The 12,803-nt window shown below is 34.1% G+C and overlaps 1 protein-coding gene across 5 annotated transcripts in view; it reads right to left on the bottom strand.

Annotated features, from left to right (window-relative positions):
- Positions 1-12,803, bottom strand: part of stan (Protocadherin-like wing polarity protein stan) — a 203,474-nt gene that overhangs the window by 86,149 nt on the left and 104,522 nt on the right. The window contains exon 1 of one of the 5 annotated variants that reach the window (XM_076114744.1): positions 7,466-7,493. The exons of the other annotated variants lie outside the window; for them this stretch is intronic. The gene's annotated coding sequence lies outside the window, so the exon portion shown is untranslated. Of the gene's footprint in view, positions 1-7,465; positions 7,494-12,803 lie in introns of those variants that run through there. 5 annotated transcript variants of the gene reach the window in all.

The following is a 12,803-nucleotide window of genomic DNA, read 5'->3' as shown; positions in this document are numbered from 1 at the left end:
TTCATAATGTTCTCACACTGGCGTGTAAGGCTTGCTACACACATATTCGGTTCGCCATCTATCGGCTGGGTGGTAAAATAAAATATATGTAGAATATAAAGCCGTGGCGCAGTCGTTTAGGTCGCCACGCCGCTATCATCGGAAGGTTCGATTCCCACTCGGAACAATTTATTTGTGTGATCCACAAATAATTGTTTCGGGTTTGGTTTTACTTTGTGTCTGTTGTTTGTAAAAGTCCCCGCAAGAGAGGGCGGGAGCTGTCTTTAAAAAAAAAATGTCCGTAAAATATGCCGCTCAAATTTATGACGATCGAACCCGAAGGAACTACTCAATCAGTACAAGCCGAACAAGTGCAGCACTTTCTTCGAGTCGGTTTTATTGTCCGACAAATATTGCCAAACCAAACGTGCCAACCCGAGTATGTGTGTTGCAAGCTTTACAACCAACACTTAATAAGCGACGACTATTTTTAACCAGTCCCTTGGACTAAGACATAACAAGATATTTAGCCAATTTTAGACTGTTTAGCCAATTATTAGCATATCCTGCAATTATGCCATATGGAGATGAGAGCCCGCATCTGTCTGAAGATGTATCTTGTACTATATTGATATGACATTTCGTAAGGACTTGCAATTTAATGGCTTCCGAAAGCAAATTGGTATGCAGGCTGCCTTGGACCTGAACTAACTGGACAGGAAATTGGTACATTTGAGGTACCACTATGTTGACCGCAGCTATTCCCTCGGTGAGTATAAATAGTATGCTATCAATGAAAAGGTATGGGTATGTAAGAGCCGTGGAATATAGGTTGTCGATTTTATACTTGAAGCGCGCTTTGACTTTCAATTGCTGCCAATTGTGATATCTTAACTGGGTTATGCAGTTCAACATATTATAAGAAGTGATTTCGTAGCTGTGACTAAATTTGTAATAAAAGTGTTTAAATACATAATTGAGTTTCGTGCTGTCATGACTTCCAGTTACTTGGTGATTGTAATTAAAATATTTTAACACGATTATCTACAGTGAATACTATCTACTTGCGAGCTATCTAGTTTCATACAAAACTTGACAAAAGTCAATAGAAAAGGAAATCGTACGACTGTCATTTGATTTGGTCTGTAAATAATCTTTTAAAAGAAGCATATGTCAAGAGTTTTTCACCATCCTTATTAAGCACTAAAGTACCTCCATAAATGAGCCCAACATATTGAGATAAACTAAAGCCTCTTTTATCCTCTTCATAAAGAAAACGATGGATGTCTTTATTAATATTTTTCGTAGGACGTAACAAAGCTTAATCAGTTCCTTCCTTATACTTCAGGTCGTAAAGAGACCACGGCCGCAGATTTCGGAATCACTACATAGTATGAAGCAAAATAGCTTCCCGCGTGTGTCCTTATGTCTGTATGTCTGTATATATATTATGTATGTACGATAGTAAGTGTGCTTAGATCTTTTAAACTACGCAACGGATTTTGATGCGGCTTTTTTATTGGATAGGGTGATTCAAGAGAAAGGTTAAAGTGTAGGTTTTGTGAAAAATAACTGTCTAATCCGGGCGAAGCCGGGGCAGGCCGCTAGTAGAGGATAAATGAGGGTCTCATGGTCTATACCATCGAGATCTCAGCGAAATTTTTTCACGATTTTTTTCCTTTATTAAGAGTTGTAAAACACATATAATATACAAGCTTGTGCTAGAGGCAAGACATACGTGTTTGTGTTTACGTTAATAACTGTCTTGTTAACTAATTACAGGGGAGATTTCTTGCTATTATAACTTGTTATTGTTTTGCTAAGTCGGCATGCGAAAGGTAGTTAGTGTGTTTTTAAGAAAAAATCGGCAGATTGGTTATTGGATAATAGACACGTTTAGTATTTTTTATGACTTTATCTGCGTGAACTAGCGAATTCGTAACCTTTTATGTGATTCACAATCACCTCATATTTTTATAATTAAGTGCCTTCTCCGCGTCTGTCTCTATGAACTCATAATCTGCCGAACGGATTTAAATGCGGTTTTCACCAATAGACAGAGTGATTTTCGAAGAAGTAAGTGTATAATTTGTTAACGTTAACACAAGCGAAGCAAGGACAAGCTTAGAGTTAATTACAATTTCTTATTACATTCACTGATGTAAACTTCGTATTAACTAACTCGAAGTAAATATCAAAACCGCTACATACTATTGAACACAGATATTAAATCTAACAATCTCATACAACAATATGTTCCACTTAACATGGTACAAATCGTGTTTACTCCAAACTGGGGTTTAGATTTAAGCAATTTGCATGTGTAACTGGAGCAAAGTTTGTCGGAGCCCAATCTTGTTAGATTAACGTACATATCTGTAGCTCGATTTTCTACTACTATCGACTACCGACAACCAGCTAGCTATCGAGAAATTTTTCAAGAAAATCTGTTTAGCGTTGTAATTGTAGCGTGATTCTCCACAGTCGGTACGGTCGAGTATCGAAAGTTTGACATTTAAAATGTACTGCCAGAGTAGTTCCTACGAGGCCCGTTAAAGGCGCTGATTATATTTTCATGCAAAATTTCTCGATGACAGATCAGTTGTCGGTAGTCGATAGTAATAGAGAATTGAGCTTTAGCTATCGAGAAAATTTACTAAAAAGTTTCGCATTGTAACTGTAGCGTGATTCTCTACATTCGGTACTGTTGCTGTCATCTTCATCGCTGATCATATTTTCATATTAAATTTCTCGATAGCTAGCGGATTGTCGGTAGTCGATAGTAGTAGAGAATCGAGGTACAGATGTAACAGTTCATTGTGATGTAACATACTTGTCTAATCAACTGTTTGAACGCGGTTTAAGCGAGATATTTGATGTTTGTTATATGCTAATAGTTGAGAATTTTGGTTCAAGGAGAGAATTTTGGCGCAGTGGTTTAGGTCGCCACGCCGCTACCATTTCGTCGGGAGGTCGTGGGCTCGATTCCCTCGTGGGACAATTTATTTGTGCGATCCACAAAAAATTGTTTCGGTTCACGGTGTACTTAGTGTCCGTTGTTTATATTATTATGTAAGTCCCCGCGACACAAGAACAATCCTTAGTGCGCAGTTGTCTTTTTAAAAAGGAAAAATAAAGAACTAGACTTCATTTAGCTAGCGACTCTTACTGGGCAGGGGAATTATATTGTACTAATTGTTTTTTGTAAAAATATACTTTAATATCTCACAGAGAGTAAATTGATTCAAAACTAGGCAGAGTTGGTACTATGGTAACCAGAAAACTTATAAATATACTTATATACGTCAAAACACCAACTTATACGGATAAATTGACATATTTCAAACTTTCGTTTTAAAGCAGTTTGATCTATGTATATATGATGCCCCTATTTTGCGGCAAGTATCTAAGAAGAATGATTATAATATATTATTGGTGTGGAAAAGGTTTCTTCAAAAAATGGTTAGCAAGTTGTCTTCTCAAAATACATATATTTTCGCAGAACACTTTATAAGATTTTTTTGTAACATACGTTGTAACAAAACTTGTCAGGTTTTCCTTTCTAAGAATTTCATATCTAAATCGCATACTGAGTGAAAAATTGCGCTTTTCACAGAAATTCCAGTAGCTGAGTACTGTGTTATCACGTCCTCATATTCTGAGAAAAGGTAACAAATTACCTATTTGCAGAGAACATTATGAAATTTGCGAACAAAAATACTGCAAAGTTCCTTTTGTCTTTCTTAGGAAGTAGGTCGCCATAATACTATTTATGTTAAATTGATTGTTGTTAATGAGTATGTTGCTAATATTCAGTTAGGTTTTGCTGTCAGTGCGCATTTTTGTAAATAATTAATGTTTCAGAATTAGGCGAATTTCGATTCCCTGATGATGTTTAAGAAGTCTACTACATCACTTGGTTTAGTCTTTGCGCGGGTGGTTTTTTCGCTAATTGTTATGCTAAGGGCAAAACTCAAGAAGGGCTCAACCAATTCGAGTAATTGTTTCGAAATAGTACCTAGCTTCAAGACACGGGAAAGGATTTTAGAAAGAGAAAAAAGTCTGCAATGAAAATTCGTGAACTGCAAGGCTGTCAGTATAAGTATTTTTATAAAAATATTTAATTCAACCAATTGGTTACAGCTACAAAGATTGAACGCTTTTTTAAAGAACTCACAATATCTAACAATAAAAGTAGACCAATTATGACTATAGCAATGACTATGGCTACTACACACATTACGCTAAGTTTATTTCAAAATAAATTCAACTTAAATCTTTTGTTCGCAAGCCTTTATCATTCCCCTAGGTATTATTAGACTAACGTTGTCCTAGAACCTAGGTCAGCTCCCCAAAGAGACCTAAAACACCTCACTCATTCGTTCTAACAATGATAAATGTTCTTCAAACAACACGGCTTGTTTTGGAGAAAGTGACGCGTAAAGCTCCGTTTACATTTAGAGATAACATATTAATATATGAGATACGTAACACGGAAAATCTATTTTAAATAACGGAAATGATTAGTAGGAGATAGTAAGTAATACAAAAAGCATTACTTACTAATACGTACTCGGAAGATCATAGGTCAATATTGTACTGATATTAATGTGAATGCAAATTTTGCTTTAGTCGCTAGGTTTAGTGTAATCTGCGCCGAAACGTCAAGCAAAAATAAACATAATTTTGTACCTACTTCTTGATTGTAAGCGCTAAAAGATATATGTATTAGCGCTAGAAAGCTAGTAAGCCTCAAAAATCCTATCCATAATTCCCAACACTTGGGATATAGGTAGAATAAATACAGTAGAACTTCAATTATCCAGTTTTCTTCTGTGTAACCTTATGTAAAGAGTACGATAGAATTATTTAAGAAAATACGTATATATCGTATTTGCAGAAAGAAAGTAGCCAGCAGATGTGAATAAACCTTTACCTAGCACATACTTTAATGTCAGATTATGTGACATGATCGATTATATCCGATGCAATGCGCGTGAGACTATTGGATTAAAATATTTGAACAAGTTTTACAAGTAGTTCCACATTATTTATTTAAGAATCAAGTTTTAAATGTTATATTACACCGTGACACGTGTTAAACACTTTTGCTTATACAGGAACACCTCAAAAATCAATAAAAACCCATTACTGTCCCACTGCTGGGCAAGGGTCTTCTACCGGAATGAGCATTGTATTAGGCCTTGAGTCCACAATCCCGATCAAGTGAGGTGGGAACATTGTATACTTTCAAGAATTAAATACATTGCTAATAATAATTTTGTTCGTGATTTTCAGTTCTTCTAAGGGTCTCTGACATAACATATAATCGACTACAAAACTGCAAACTTCTGAGAGTCTCTTTTAAATATAGATAGTTAATGCAATACACAACCAGCACTTTGTAAAATTAAAGCGTTCGTGGAACTACATGGCAGTGACGAAGAGACCAATTTTACTGAACATGTTTTTCACAGATTCCGTGAATACAAAAAAGAAACATTTCTGCCACACTTTTGTTCCCTGTGCCACAGAGCCTTCAAAGGCTGTAGCTTTTATCACGGAGAAAATAATTAGTATATAGGTACATTTCCTAGTAATACTACTATAACTGTAAAAGTTTGTTAATATAGAGGTATGTTTTATACTCCTATACGTGAAAATTATTGAACTGATTTTGATAAAATATGGCAGGGATATAATTAAAGCATTGGAGTCAAAAATAAGCACACTTTTTTCCAAAAAAAAACATCCCCTAAATGCCTGAGAAAGGAAATTTTACTTTGTACGTATTGAGTGGAGCCGCGCGGGTCAGCTAGTACGTTATGATATGTTCATTAACAAATAGCAGCCATAGATATAGTTCACGATATTAATTAACATAAACGGCACTAATTGTCTATCAGAAATCGGTACGGTTCAATTGAGTGGTGTGTTGCGTAAACATAGTAAATCATGCGTTAACTAGGTCTGTATTCAAACAATATACATATAGGTATATGTACCTATATCTAGTAACAAACCTCGATTGATATATTTAAGTTTGAAGTTGAGTCACGAACTCAGCAAGAATTCTACGTATTTGTAGTAAAGGTAAAGACAAAATACGTGTAGATATACCTATTTTAAACTTAAGCACCTTTATACGAAAGAATCATAAAGTTTTTAAAGATTGAACAGTTTTATAACTTACCATCTTACACAATTACGTGTTCTATTTAATGGTATAAAAGCAAAGCGTTATAATACGAGTGTATCTATTAATATACGATAGCTATTTATTCTATGATATATTGTCGCGTGATGACCAAAATAGGGTGAACACGTTACAACGAATTTTTCACCATGAGTCACATTTCCGTGAAACTTTTCACGTAAAAAAACGCATGGAAAACAAAGTAAAATGCTTGTGAATTGATAATAAAGTACTGTGAACAAATTAAAACCAATCAACTTTATAAACGGTATATTTAATTGTAGATACATAGTAGCTTCTACACACCCGTTTTAATGGCTGGCGTACCAAAGATAAAACGCATTTCTTACTAAGAACCTTCGGGCGAAATAGTTTTTCTTTAAGAAAAATCTCGAAGCCTTTAACGTTGTGTAAGTTGAGAGATCTTTTAATTCGTTTCAATTCCGACCTCGCCCCGCAAAATGTAAGTTTTAATTCCAAAGAATTACATTTTTGTTTCCTGCTCTCAGGAAGTGTTTAATTTAAAAAGCCATTTCTTGTTTCGAAAAAGAAAAGTAAATGGATTCCTTCGGCGTGGGATTCTTGTATTTTGTTATGTAGTTTGTTAATTAAGATTTTCTGTTGTAGTTATAAAATCACTAACAAAAGGAATTCTACTGAGAAAACATTCTTTGTAAAAATAATATGGGTATTTTTATTTTTTCTTAAGAAAATATTATCGGAAGGAAAACATTGTAACTGGAAAAATTCACAATGACTTCCTCGTACTATTTGATGAAGATTAGTGACTAACGCGAAAAAAATAAAAACAAATTATACAGATCAAATATGCCAAAGTTTAACGAATAGTCCCTAACCCGCACTTGGCCATCATGATGGACTCAAAGGCTAACCTCTTCCGCGTTTGGGAGGAGACTCTTGGCCTGCAGTGGGACAGTAATAGGTTAAAGAAACTTAACGAAGGTACCTTAGTTTCAGTTGCATGTCTGAAATGTTCTTGTCATACCAACAACCGACAGTCCTAAACAGACTGCTCGTGACCACCAATGATATTTATCACACACTTGCAGTTAGCCACAAAACATGGCACCCTGAATATCTAGTAGGACTAACAGAATGTTTTCTCTAACATAAATATATGAGCGTCTAATATCCAGAGACTACGTTCTCAGTATGAATAATGTACATCTTGGCGTATGTTTTTGTGACGTACAATACTGTGCACGTTCTAGTATTATAACCTTATGTTCGTGGTGCAGAGATATTGTTTAAAATGATTAATTGTTTTACCTTTTTACTCCAAAACTCTGCTGTTGATCTGTGGAAGAAAAATATGTAAGTTAGTAAGAAAAGCATTAGTTGTGCATAGTTTTATATAGAATTTGTGTTTGGTAAAAACATTTATTTATGTTTATTGTAAGTAAATGTTCGTAAAATATTTATTTCTTTTAACAATTTGAACTTATTACATAAAAATATGCTAGATAAATTATATTTATACTTTTAAATGCCATGAATGGCATGAATAATCCATAAAATAGTCAACTAAAAATGCTTCAGCCCCTAAAATCATTAATTCAATATTATTTACAGAGAATTTAAAATACGGTACTGTATTTTAAAACTATTTGTTAAGAAAATAAAACAACACTGGCCCCGTTTTCAATTGTTATATCTTTGTTTAAACATTGATACACCCATAGATACAATATACATCTGTATTTGAAAACATAGAAATGAAAACATTCCATATGGAGTAGCCGGCCCAAACAAACAATACCGTGATGTAAGCTAATTGTCGAGCTATGAAATTCAATACAAACAGCCGGACCGAGGGCATGCACAGTACGCTCGGAAACAGTTACCGTTGACATTTGAGAATTTTATAACAAAAATAAATGGCATAAAAGTAAAAAATGTTTGTATGTAAACTAAAATTTGTACGTACGTAAGGTACCTTTGAACGTCATTCGCTGATTAATAAAGTACGTTGAATGTGAATGAGATAGGCAGAAGTTTGTAAGTATCGTACCTAGTGGCGTTCTTTCGTCTCTGCTTACTCCTATGAGAATATGGCGTGATATTATGTATGTAATAAATAACGTTTCAGTCTTAAACATTTGTTGTTCATTCAAATCTTAACTGTTTTACAAGACGCGAAGGATGTTAAAGTAGAACTGTATTATAAATTAATTCATTAACGATAATAAAAACCACAACCACTGAAAACTAATTACCAGCTTGGAAAGGCAGACCTAATAACAAGGAGTACCAATCACAGACCATTTAATAGACAGTACCTTGGCTTATAAATATACAGAATTCCATAGGAATCCACCGGGAAGAGACAAATCGTGCTATCTCTTTCTTTTTATAGGTACCGGAAAAGCCAGCATTCCTAAGACCTTAGTCATCGACTGTACGCAGTCTAAAAATGCAACACAATCCCACATTAGCGAGTACCCTGTATTGTTTGCGAAGTCGCGATCGTTCTCAATTAGATTGTTTTACACCACGCTGTGTATGCTGCAATGATAACTCAATTCATTTATTAGTACAATTTCCGAACGATCACATTGAAAACTATTCATTTCCGCACGTAAAACAGACTCGATTCATTTTGTTTCAAATCAGAATGAATATTTTTAATAGAGCTCTCGTATCATGGCGTCTCTTGATTGAACTATTTATTTTTTACATGAAAAAATATGGTGAAAATTTTAATAATTTGGATTCTGAATTTTCGTTTTTATTTTTCAGTTATTTTACAGTAAGCTTTGATTAACCTTTATTTCAAATAAGAAAAATGTTATTTTTAATCCGTGATGTCGACAAGCTATGAACTATTTTTGCTTAAATACTACTGATACTAGTATTTTAAACGTTTGCTGAACATTCAAGCTTTTTGAGGACCTAGAAAAAAATATTTTACCTATAATATTAGTTATCACAAATTTTGTTTCAAAGTGCTATATTCCATAATTTTCTACTGAAATAAACTTATATTTAGAATTAGGTAACTACGTCCTAAACGTAGATACGTATCATGTAAATACGTAAGTCGTCCTCAGCCATTTCGCTCGTACAACGGCAAATTATGCAAACAACAAGACTTTAATCTTTCAACTAGACGTAAACTTAAGCCGTAAAGGTGATTAATTCACACGGCGGTACGTTTCAGCGCCTCAAATTAGTACCTCAATAAATTAGGAACAGTATAATCTATGAAATTTGCATAATATGAAGATTCCCATTCTGGCAGACCTTACGTTTTAACTACTGCTGCTATGCCCTATTCTTAATTAGGACCGACATTGTGTTGCCACGCTACCACCCCGACAATTTATACTCACACATCTTAAATATTATGCAGCATAAGGAAATTTCAATTATGGTGTCTTCTTCTAAGAAAATGGGGGATTTTGTATAAAGATTTATTTTAATAGAAAGCTGCAGTATGATTTATTGGGAGTGCTTTTATTTAAGCATTATAAATGATGGTGAAAGAAACCGCGGGTGGTGCCGCGTGGGGCTCGTGAGAGGGCATAAGTACCCTATTGTTTATATCGATTGAAGGGAGAGCATAATTGACAGGTGAATCTAAAACAAAACAACAATAAAGGGATTATAAGTTGGAAAAGTTTCCTTTGTGTTGCCATGCTCGCAATCCACCTGTTGCCGTTGGCTAAATAACTCAAAGTAACAAAACATTTCCACCTAGTTAAACTTTGGGAGAATATACAGTGTAAGTGTGAGTAGGGCAACACTGGGGTCTGCGGGTTAAGGGCTCGTTCACACAACGATGGGTAAGCCGAGAATGCAAATTGTATTGCACGGTCTAACAAACATTATAATAAGGAAGAATTTTGAGACGGCACAAATTCTCTGTCAAGGGAATCATTTGAACCAAATTCTGTACTGTCTAAAAATTACACGTTTCATGGTATTTTTGTCGGTTAAAAACATAAGTTGTCAAGCTTGTTATTGAAATAAAAATAGACATTTTAGTATCAACTATTTTATTTTGTACTGTATCAATCGAGGAAGCTGAAATTATGCTCCAATAACTTAAAAAACTATAATATTTTTCTTAAATAAGTTTTTAGTCCACAGGGTTCGATAAATTTTATGTAAAAGCCCTAACATCGAAGCGTCTGTACAGGGGCACGGGTACAAATTGGCAAGTTTATTATATTCAGAGCGCAACGCGGCATTACCTTCGCTTCCACAGTCAAAGTTGGCCGCAGATTTTAACGAAACGCGCCGAATAAAGTGTTTTTTTCTTTGAGGCCAATTTTTGAGTGAACTAATTTTGTTTATGGGAATTTTGAATTGTATTATACTTTTGGAAATTACTTGTATTGGTATTTATTTTTGAGGATCGTAGAATAAGGTATTGGTGCGTGGAATTGGATAATGATGCTGTCGATTTTTCTGAGAATCAGAAACAGTATTGGCTTAAAATATTTTTCTATGAATGCTCCAAGTCAAAACACAAAGGCAGTATGCAGTAGTAGTAGGTACTATACGGTAATACAACAAAAGTTTAATATCATATAGAGTAAGAAAACTTCACAGCAGAAATATTTTTCTTAAATCTTGTTGTCAGACGTCTATAGGAAAAAAGAGAGCATATCATTTTGCATTGTTTTAATCAGTTCATACTTTTATTCAATTTGCTTTACTGTTATTCTAGAAACCTGCATAAAAACTAAAACGCAAAGTAAAAACAACTAATAAAAACCAACTTACAGTCCATGTTACATTCTCAATTAAGAACTATGTTAGAACAAATGTTCCATATTGTTTCTTGTGCTAGTTTGTACGTAAACTTTAATACTAGACTAACAAACTTTACTCACTAATAATTGCTTTAGTTTCTGCCATCCTTCTTCTCATTATAAACTTTTCAAATTATTTCAAAAATTATATTGTGTTAGTGCCAAGAACCGTGTTATAGTTTACTTACAGTATTCAACTTTAATTAGAATACTAAGTTCTGCTTGCGACTTGGTCCGCGTGAAAGGATTTTCCGGGGCAAAAAGTATCCTATGTATCAAGCAATCAGTGTATCAAGTTTCATTAAAATCCGTTCAGTAGTATCTTTACAAAGAGTAACAAACAAACATACATACATCCATACTAACAAACTTTAGCATGTATAACATTAGTAGGATTAAATAATATTCCTTTACAGCCTTTACGCCAACAGTTAACCTAAACTTAATATTGATTTTGGAAGTCAAAAGAATAATTTCGAAAGCTACTTTAAAATACATTTTAGAATAAAACTATATCAATACGACTCGTAAAAATGCCAAGTGAATCGACATATTGTCGGCCTGTTAACAATATAGTCCAATCTAACTAAAACGTAACAATACACTGCGTTTCACAATCGCATTCAATCTCCTAAAAAGTTTCCATTCACCAACAAACAACCACAAAATCAATTCCATTAAAAAAGCAACACGACCAACTAATTAGTTTACATAGCTAATAGTAATTTATAACATTGATCGAGCAATTAGCCGGGCATCTGTGCGCAGCTGGGACTCGAACCCCACACCCCTCGGTCTAAACATCAGCTGAGATGTCGTTTGTCAACGTCTACCGTTATTACACTCGATTTGTAATCGTTTGACATGATCCCTTAATTAGTTAATTGGTTTAAGTTGTTTTAACAAACGTTGCAATTAATGTTTTGATTTGATGTTTTGGAAGCAATTTGTTCGATGACAAAGTTTGAATGAAAGGAACATTGTCTTCCAGATTATTCGACACGCATTCAATCTTTGAAAACATTTTCGTAAGTATATAAAATCGATTACATTGATAGACATGAGGGCAGATATTTTCAGTAAGTCTTATGACTATATTTTTAATTTTTCTTTTAACGAAACAAAGAAAAGCCTATAAGGTGATGTCTTCGGGTTTCTGTCTACTCCTATGAGAAGAAAGCGTAATTTTATGAATGTATGCTTAGATGTCTTGAAATTTTTGCTTTCAGATCAGTAAAGTATCAGCCACTAATATCAAACAAACAAAATTCTAGATAATGTCCGTATTCGTGAAGTAGTTACATATCTGGAATAAGATCTGCTTAAAGAAAGAACGGTAGTTTAGAGCCTAAGTCCAAGATTTTGTCATAAAGCAAATTTGACCCAAAGTGCAATGCCAAACAATGAAAAATAAGGGTTTTTTCCTCAACTTATTGAGAAATAGTAGGTATTTAAGATTAACTAAGCCTGCATCTGTGGATGTACTTAAAAGATAATGAAGTCCATTCCACACATACATTTTGTAATGCATTGACACAGCTCTCTTTTAGGTGCATATTCTCATAAAGCGTAGAGGACAGGTGGCATATTCTGGTATATTCTAAAACCTACATTTCATCCAATTTACTAGATAATAGACTTACTTACCAACACGAGTGTTTGCATAAATAACTGTGGCTATGTAATTAACGTACTAACATTGGCTCAGTTTAATTAAGCTTTGAGAATAATTACGACTTAGAAATTACGTACAGGTAACATTGCATTTACAATTAAAATCTTGCAAGCAATTTTTGAAAGCTATTTTTTCCTCTCTTCCAACCATTCACACTAAAAATCTGACTTTT

Source organism: Anticarsia gemmatalis, chromosome 5, assembly GCF_050436995.1.
Source record: "Anticarsia gemmatalis isolate Benzon Research Colony breed Stoneville strain chromosome 5, ilAntGemm2 primary, whole genome shotgun sequence".
Lineage (NCBI taxonomy): Eukaryota > Metazoa > Arthropoda > Insecta > Lepidoptera > Erebidae > Anticarsia > Anticarsia gemmatalis.
Note: the sequence above shows the minus strand (reverse complement) of the source record. Positions and strands in the feature narration are given on the sequence as shown.